This window comes from Hyla sarda, unplaced genomic scaffold, assembly GCF_029499605.1.
Source record: "Hyla sarda isolate aHylSar1 unplaced genomic scaffold, aHylSar1.hap1 scaffold_1072, whole genome shotgun sequence".
Taxonomy (NCBI): domain Eukaryota; kingdom Metazoa; phylum Chordata; class Amphibia; order Anura; family Hylidae; genus Hyla; species Hyla sarda.
Genome location: NW_026607692.1, coordinates 1 through 8,760, shown reverse-complemented (window position 1 = coordinate 8,760; position 8,760 = coordinate 1). Strand labels below are relative to the sequence as shown.

At 46.1% G+C, this 8,760-nt stretch overlaps 4 non-coding genes across 4 annotated transcripts; all 4 read left to right on the top strand.

Moving 5' to 3' along the window:
• The first annotated feature begins 219 nt into the window (after nt 1-219).
• Nucleotides 220-411, top strand: LOC130300233 (U2 spliceosomal RNA). Its single transcript, XR_008851217.1, has one exon. It is a non-coding gene; the product is annotated as a U2 spliceosomal RNA (small nuclear RNA).
• Nucleotides 412-2,493: 2,082 nt separating this feature from the next.
• LOC130300234 (U2 spliceosomal RNA) lies at nt 2,494-2,684 on the top strand. The gene has a single exon (XR_008851218.1). It is a non-coding gene; the product is annotated as a U2 spliceosomal RNA (small nuclear RNA).
• Nucleotides 2,685-4,764: 2,080 nt separating this feature from the next.
• LOC130300263 (U2 spliceosomal RNA) lies at nt 4,765-4,955 on the top strand. Its single transcript, XR_008851246.1, has one exon. It is a non-coding gene; the product is annotated as a U2 spliceosomal RNA (small nuclear RNA).
• Nucleotides 4,956-7,045: 2,090 nt separating this feature from the next.
• Nucleotides 7,046-7,236, top strand: LOC130300262 (U2 spliceosomal RNA). Its single transcript, XR_008851245.1, has one exon. It is a non-coding gene; the product is annotated as a U2 spliceosomal RNA (small nuclear RNA).
• The last annotated feature ends 1,524 nt before the right edge of the window (nt 7,237-8,760 follow it).

The following is an 8,760-nucleotide window of genomic DNA, read 5'->3' as shown; positions in this document are numbered from 1 at the left end:
GGTTATGGATTGCATTTAAAAAGGCCCCGTGGGAGTGCAATGGGCCCCTGTCTTGCTGCTTAGCAATAATGGTATGGGTTTAGGTTCTGCTGTGTGTACTGGTGGTTGACTGCCCCCCAGCCCAGAGTGTGCATGGAAAATTGTCTGGCAGCCTCCCTGACAGCAAGCAGTGATAGTGCCCATGAAGGGCACCTTGTTGGGCCCGCCCCTTTCACGGTTATCGCTTCTCGGCCTTTTGGCTAAGATCAAGTGTAGTATCTGTTCTTATCAGTTTAATATCTGATACGTCCCCTATCTGGGGACCATATATTAAATGGATTTTTGAGAACGGGGGCCGATTTCGAAGCTTGCTTCCGTCGCCCCTATGCATTGACCCGATATGGCAGTATCTTCGGGTACAGTGCACCACCCCCTTACAGGGTTAAAAAGAAAGATTCCTACTTTCATTGCCACCTGCTTGCTGGCTAGCCAGCTAGCCAGCCCTGTGGGCCTTGCTGCTGCTGCAGCCAAAAAACAAAAGGTGGTGCTGCTGCTGCTTCTGCTTCTGCTTGTGTCTGGCCGCTGTTGGAGCGTCCAGGCACAGGACTTCTGCTGCTGCTGACTAATGGCCTCCTTAATTGGATCATTTGAGTAGCCAGCACACCTGTGCAGGTAGGGCATGACATGATAGGCAGCTGCCTTGATAGCGGGTGGGTGCTGAATGTTCCTAATTGACAAAATAAGATTAATGCTTATGAAGAAATATAAAATCTCATCCCTTCCCCAATACCGCGCCACACCCCTACCCCTTAATTCCCTGGTTGAACTTGATGGACATATGTCTTTTTTCGACCGTACTAACTATGTAACTATGTAACATAAACATGGGGGGGGGGGGTCTCCTGGCTGTTCACACAGGTGTGTCATTGCTGTACATTGACCATGCATTGCTTCTGTGGTATTGCAAAGGCAAAGACAAATGCTTCCAGCCATCCATTGCACTAATGGATTGGTCATCAGCTGGCTGTCTATGTCCCGCATCAATATAGACCAAAGTACAGAGGGTTAGGCTATGCTATTGTGCACCTACCTGATGCATCAGAAGGTGCGAGGCCTTGCTAAATTCTGTGCACAGACTTTGAGATCTATACTTTAGACTGTATCTAAACCTGCTCCAACATGGACTGACATTCTGGCCTACTTTCAGCCGATGCGACTTGTCTGTCGCTGAACAGTCGCTTTTTATGTATTCAGCACCTATGTATAATGTTGTAAAAATGCTCTAGAAGCTAAAGTCGCAGAAATGTCACACATATTTGGCCTGCAACTTTCTGTGCGACAAATTCAGACAGGAAAAATCAGTATAAATCCTTAGAAAATTATCCCCCAGTGTCTCCATCTGCTGGCGGTATTGAATAAGCATTGCTGCACTGATGGGGTATGCATTAGACGAAAAAAAAGAAGAAAAAGAAGAAAAATACGCCCAGAAGAGAGGCGAAAAGGAGAAAAACGTAAAAAAACGTGAAAAAAAAGTAAGAGGAAGAGAAGGGAAAAAAAGGTGGAAATGGGTTTAAAAGTGATTTCGGCAGAGAAATATATATATATATATATATATATATATATATATATATATATATACGCGCACACACACACACATATATATAAACGTATTCTCCGTTGAGATATTGCAGCCGCTGCTGTGTCCAGGCCCAGGAGCCTTAGCACTGTGCTGTGATGTCACTCAATACCACTGACATCACTAGGTGTAAACAACATCTCTCCTTTGCTGTGTATGTGACTATGGAGCTGTTTGGTGATGTCGTCTATTATGGCCTTCATAGAAGCAACAGGAGATTGTTGCATCCATCTAGAACCCTCAGAACTACAGTGCTATGATGTCACTCACTTCCACAGGCCTTGCAGAGTGTAAACAACAACAACCCAGCTTTGTTGTGTATGTAACCATAGGGATTTGTGATGTCACCTAGAACCTTCACAGGCAGCGACAGCTTTATGAGGAGCATCAGCACTGCTCTGCCTGAGCAGAACCATCACCACCATAGGTTGTCAAATAACCCGGGTTTAACCCACACAGGTAAGTCCAATGGGGTGCAGGCATGTCCTCTATGCTTACAGCTTGCCGTGGGTGTTGGTTTGATACCGTTTGGGGACAGCCAAGGAGGCATCTGCAGGCAACAAAGGTAGGTGTGTGCTTGTGTGTGTGTTTCCTATGCAGATCCTAAGCCCAGTGTCACATGCAAGTAGGAGGAGTAAGAAGGGTTCCTGGCAAATCCGGGTTATGGATTGCATTTAAAAAGGCCCCGTGGGAGTGCAATGGGCCCCTGTCTTGCTGCTTAGCAATAATGGTATGGGTTTAGGTTCTGCTGTGTGTACTGGTGGTTGACTGCCCCCCAGCCCAGAGTGTGCATGGAAAATTGTCTGGCAGCCTCCCTGACAGCAAGCAGTGATAGTGCCCATGAAGGGCACCTTGTTGGGCCCGCCCCTTTCACGGTTATCGCTTCTCGGCCTTTTGGCTAAGATCAAGTGTAGTATCTGTTCTTATCAGTTTAATATCTGATACGTCCCCTATCTGGGGACCATATATTAAATGGATTTTTGAGAACGGGGGCCGATTTCGAAGCTTGCTTCCGTCGCCCTATGCATTGACCCGATATGGCAGTATCTTCGGGTACAGTGCACCACCCCCTTACAGGGTTAAAAAGAAAGATTCCTACTTTCATTGCTACCTGCTTGCTGGCTAGCCAGCTAGCCAGCCCTGTGGGCCTTGCTGCTGCTGCAGCCAAAAAACAAAAGGTGGTGCTGCTGCTGCTTCTGCTGCTTCTGCTTCTGCTTGTGTCTGGCCGCTGTTGGAGCGTCCAGGCACAGGACTTCTGCTGCTGCTGACTAAATGGCCTCCTTAATTGGATCATTTGAGTAGCCAGCACACCTGTGCAGGTAGGGCATGACATGATAGGCAGCTGCCTTGATAGCGGGTGGGTGCTGAATGTTCCTAATTGACAAAATAAGATTAATGCTTATGAAGAAATATAAAATCTCATCCCTTCCCCAATATCGCGCCACACCCCTACCCCTTAATTCCCTGGTTGAACTTGATGGACATATGTCTTTTTTCGACCGTACTAACTATGTAACTATGTAACATAACATGGGGGGGGGGGGGGGTCTCCTGGCTGTTCACACAGGTGTGTCATTGCTGTACATTGACCATGCATTGCTTCTGTGGTATTGCAAAGGCAAAGACAAATGCTTCCAGCCATCCATTGCACTAATGGATTGGTCATCAGCTGGCTGTCTATGTCCCGCATCAATATAGACCAAAGTACAGAGGGTTAGGCTATGCTATTGTGCACCTACCTGATGCATCAGAAGGTGCGAGGCCCTTGCTAAATTCTGTGCACAGACTTTGAGATCTATACTTTAGACTGTATCTAAACCTGCTCCAACATGGACTGACATTCTGGCCTACTTTCAGCCGATGCGACTTGTCTGTCGCTGAACAGTCGCTTTTTATGTATTCAGCACCTATGTATAATGTTGTAAAAATGCTCTAGAAGCTAAAGTCGCAGAAATGTCACACATATTTGGCCTGCAACTTTCTGTGCGACAAATTCAGACAGGAAAAATCAGTATAAATCCTTAGAAAATTATCCCCCAGTGTCTCCATCTGCTGGCGGTATTGAATAAGCATTGCTGCACTGATGGGGTATGCATTAGACGAAAAAAAAGAAGAAAAAGAAGAATAATACGCCCAGAAAAGAGGCGAAAAGGAGAAAAACGTGAAAAAAAAGTAAGAGGAAGAGAAGGGAAAAAAAGGTGGAAATGGGTTTAAAAGTGATTTCGGCGGAGAAATATATATATATATATATATATATATATATATATATATATACGCGCACACACACACATATATATAAACGTATTCTCCGTTGAGATATTGCAGCCGCTGCTGTGTCCAGGCCCAGGAGCCTTAGCACTGTGCTGTGATGTCACTCAATACCACTGACATCACTAGGTGTAAACAACATCTCTCCTTTGCTGTGTATGTGACTATGGAGCTGTTTGGTGATGTCGTCTATTAGGCCTTCATAGAAGCAACAGGAGATTGTTGCATCCATCTAGAACCCTCAGAACTACAGTGCTATGATGTCACTCACTTCCACAGGCCTTGCAGAGTGTAAACAACAACAACCCAGCTTTGTTGTGTATGTAACCATAGGGATTTGTGATGTCACCTAGAACCTTCACAGCAGCGACAGCTTTATGAGGAGCATCAGCACTGCTCTGCCTGAGCAGAACCATCACCGCCATAGGTTGTCAAATAACCCGGGTTTAACCCACACAGGTAAGTCCAATGGGGTGCAGGCATGTCCTCTATGCTTACAGCTTCCCGTGGGTGTTGGTTTGATACCGTTTGGGGACAGCCAAGGAGGCATCTGCAGGCAACAAAGGTAGGTGTGTGCTTGTGTGTGTGTTTCCTATGCAGATCCTCAGCCCAGTGTCACATGCAAGTAGGAGGAGTAAGAAGGGGGGTTCCTGGCAAATCCGGGTTATGGATTGCATTTAAAAAGGCCCCGTGGGAGTGCAATGGGCCCCTGTCTTGCTGCTTAGCAATAATGGTATGGGTTTAGGTTCTGCTGTGTGTACTGGTGGTTGACTGCCCCCCAGCCCAGAGTGTGCATGGAAAATTGTCTGGCAGCCTCCCTGACAGCAAGCAGTGATAGTGCCCATGAAGGGGACCTTGTTGGGCCCGCCCCTTTCACGGTTATCGCTTCTCGGCCTTTTGGCTAAGATCAAGTGTAGTATCTGTTCTTATCAGTTTAATATCTGATACATCCCCTATCTGGGGACCATATATTAAATGGATTTTTGAGAACGGGGGCCGATTTCGAAGCTTGCTTCCGTCGCCCTATGCATTGACCCGATATGGCAGTATCTTCGGGTACAGTGCACCACCCCCTTACAGGGTTAAAAAGAAAGATTCCTACTTTCATTGCTACCTGCTTGCTGGCTAGCCAGCTAGCCAGCCCTGTGGGCCTTGCTGCTGCTGCAGCCAAAAAACAAAAGGTGGTGCTGCTGCTGCTTCTGCTGCTTCTGCTTCTGCTTGTGTCTGGCCCCTGTTGGAGCGTCCAGGCACAGGACTTCTGCTGCTGCTGACTAAATGGCCTCCTTAATTGGATCATTTGAGTAGCCAGCACACCTGTGCAGGTAGGGCATGACATGATAGGCAGCTGCCTTGATAGCGGGTGGGTGCTGAATGTTCCTAATTGACAAAATAAGATTAATGCTTATGAAGAAATATAAAATCTCATCCCTTCCCCAATATCGCGCCACACCCCTACCCCTTAATTCCCTGGTTGAACGTGATGGACATATGTCTTTTTTCGACCGTACTAACTATGTAACTATGTAACATAACATGGGGGGGGGGGGGGGGGGTCTCCTGGCTGTTCACACAGGTGTGTCATTGCTGTACATTGACCATGCATTGCTTCTGTGGTATTGCAAAGGCAAAGACAAATGCTTCCAGCCATCCATTGCACTAATGGATTGGTCATCAGCTGGCTGTCTATGTCCCGCATCAATATAGACCAAAGTACAGAGGGTTAGGCTATGCTATTGTGCACCTACCTGATGCATCAGAAGGTGCGAGGCCCTTGCTAAATTCTGTGCACAGACTTTGAGATCTATGCTTTAGACTGTATCTAAACCTGCTCCAACATGGACTGACATTCTGGCCTACTTTCAGCCGATGCGACTTGTCTGTCGCTGAACAGTCGCTTTTTATGTATTCAGCACCTATGTATAATGTTGTAAAAATGCTCTAGAAGCTAAAGTCGCAGAAATGTCACACATATTTGGCCTGCAACTTTCTGTGCGACAAATTCAGACAGGAAAAATCAGTATAAATCCTTAGAAAATTATCCCCCAGTGTCTCCATCTGCTGGCGGTATTGAATAAGCATTGCTGCACTGATGGGGTATGCATTAGACGAAAAAAAAGAAGAAAAAGAAGAATAATACGCCAGAAAAGAGGCGAAAAGGAGAAAAACGTAAAAAAACGTGAAAAAAAAGTAAGAGGAAGAGAAGGGAAAAAAAGGTGGAAATGGGTTTAAAAGTGATTTCGGCGGAGAAATATATATATATATATATATATATATATATATATATATATATGCGCACACACACACATAGATATAAACGTATTCTCCGTTGAGATATTGCAGCCGCTGCTGTGTCCAGGCCCAGGAGCCTTAGCACTGTGCTGTGATGTCACTCAATACCACTGACATCACTAGGTGTAAACAACATCTCTCCTTTGCTGTGTATGTGACTATGGAGCTGTTTGGTGATGTCGTCTATTACGGCCTTCATAGAAGCAACAGGAGATTGTTGCATCCATCTTGAACCCTCAGAACTACAGTGCTATGATGTCACTCACTTCCACAGGCCTTGCAGAGTGTAAACAACAACAACCCAGCTTTGTTGTGTATGTAACCAAAGGGATTTGTGATGTCACCTAGAACCTTCACAGCAGCGACAGCTTTATGAGGAGCATCAGCACTGCTCTGCCTGAGCAGAACCATCACCGCCATAGGTTGTCAAATAACCCGGATTTAACCCACACAGGTAAGTCCAATGGGGTGCAGGCATGTCCTCTATGCTTATAGCTTCCCGTGGGTGTTGGTTTGATACCGTTTGGGGACAGCCAAGGAGGCATCTGCAGGCAACAAAGGTAGGTGTGTGCTTGTGTGTGTGTTTCCTATGCAGATCCTAAGCCCAGTGTCACATGCAAGTAGGAGGAGTAAGAAGGGTTCCTGGCAAATCCGGGTTATGGATTGCATTTAAAAAGGCCCCGTGGGAGTGCAATGGGCCCCTGTCTTGCTGCTTAGCAATAATGGTATGGGTTTAGGTTCTGCTGTGTGTACTGGTGGTTGACTGCCCCCCAGCCCAGAGTGTGCATGGAAAATTGTCTGGCAGCCTCCCTGACAGCAAGCAGTGATAGTGCCCATGAAGGGGACCTTGTTGGGCCCGCCCCTTTCACGGTTATCGCTTCTCGGCCTTTTGGCTAAGATCAAGTGTAGTATCTGTTCTTATCAGTTTAATATCTGATACATCCCCTATCTGGGGACCATATATTAAATGGATTTTTGAGAACGGGGGCCGATTTCGAAGCTTGCTTCCGTCGCCCTATGCATTGACCCGATATGGCAGTATCTTCGGGTACAGTGCACCACCCCCTTACAGGGTTAAAAAGAAAGATTCCTACTTTCATTGCTACCTGCTTGCTGGCTAGCCAGCTAGCCAGCCCTGTGGGCCTTGCTGCTGCTGCAGCCAAAAAACAAAAGGTGGTGCTGCTGCTGCTTCTGCTGCTTCTGCTTCTGCTTGTGTCTGGCCCCTGTTGGAGCGTCCAGGCACAGGACTTCTGCTGCTGCTGACTAAATGGCCTCCTTAATTGGATCATTTGAGTAGCCAGCACACCTGTGCAGGTAGGGCATGACATGATAGGCAGCTGCCTTGATAGCGGGGTGGGTGCTGAATGTTCCTAATTGACAAAATAAGATTAATGCTTATGAAGAAATATAAAATCTCATCCCTTCCCCAATATCGCGCCACACCCCTACCCCTTAATTCCCTGGTTGAACGTGATGGACATATGTCTTTTTTCGACCGTACTAACTATGTAACTATGTAACATAACATGGGGGGGGGGGGGGGGTCTCCTGGCTGTTCACACAGGTGTGTCATTGCTGTACATTGACCATGCATTGCTTCTGTGGTATTGCAAAGGCAAAGACAAATGCTTCCAGCCATCCATTGCACTAATGGATTGGTCATCAGCTGGCTGTCTATGTCCCGCATCAATATAGACCAAAGTACAGAGGGTTAGGCTATGCTATTGTGCACCTACCTGATGCATCAGAAGGTGCGAGGCCCTTGCTAAATTCTGTGCACAGACTTTGAGATCTATGCTTTAGACTGTATCTAAACCTGCTCCAACATGGACTGACATTCTGGCCTACTTTCAGCCGATGCGACTTGTCTGTCGCTGAACAGTCGCTTTTTATGTATTCAGCACCTATGTATAATGTTGTAAAAATGCTCTAGAAGCTAAAGTCGCAGAAATGTCACACATATTTGGCCTGCAACTTTCTGTGCGACAAATTCAGACAGGAAAAATCAGTATAAATCCTTAGAAAATTATCCCCCAGTGTCTCCATCTGCTGGCGGTATTGAATAAGCATTGCTGCACTGATGGGGTATGCATTAGACGAAAAAAAGAAGAAAAAGAAGAATAATACGCCCAGAAAAGAGGCGAAAAGGAGAAAAACGTAAAAAAACGTGAAAAAAAAGTAAGAGGAAGAGAAGGGAAAAAAAGGTGGAAATGGGTTTAAAAGTGATTTCGGCGGAGAAATATATATATATATATATATATATATATATATTATATATATATATATGCGCACACACACACATAGATATAAACGTATTCTCCGTTGAGATATTGCAGCCGCTGCTGTGTCCAGGCCCAGGAGCCTTAGCACTGTGCTGTGATGTCACTCAATACCACTGACATCACTAGGTGTAAACAACATCTCTCCTTTGCTGTGTATGTGACTATGGAGCTGTTTGGTGATGTCGTCTATTACGGCCTTCATAGAAGCAACAGGAGATTGTTGCATCCATCTTGAACCCTCAGAACTACAGTGCTATGATGTCACTCACTTCCACAGGCCTTGCAGAGTGTAAACAACAACAACCC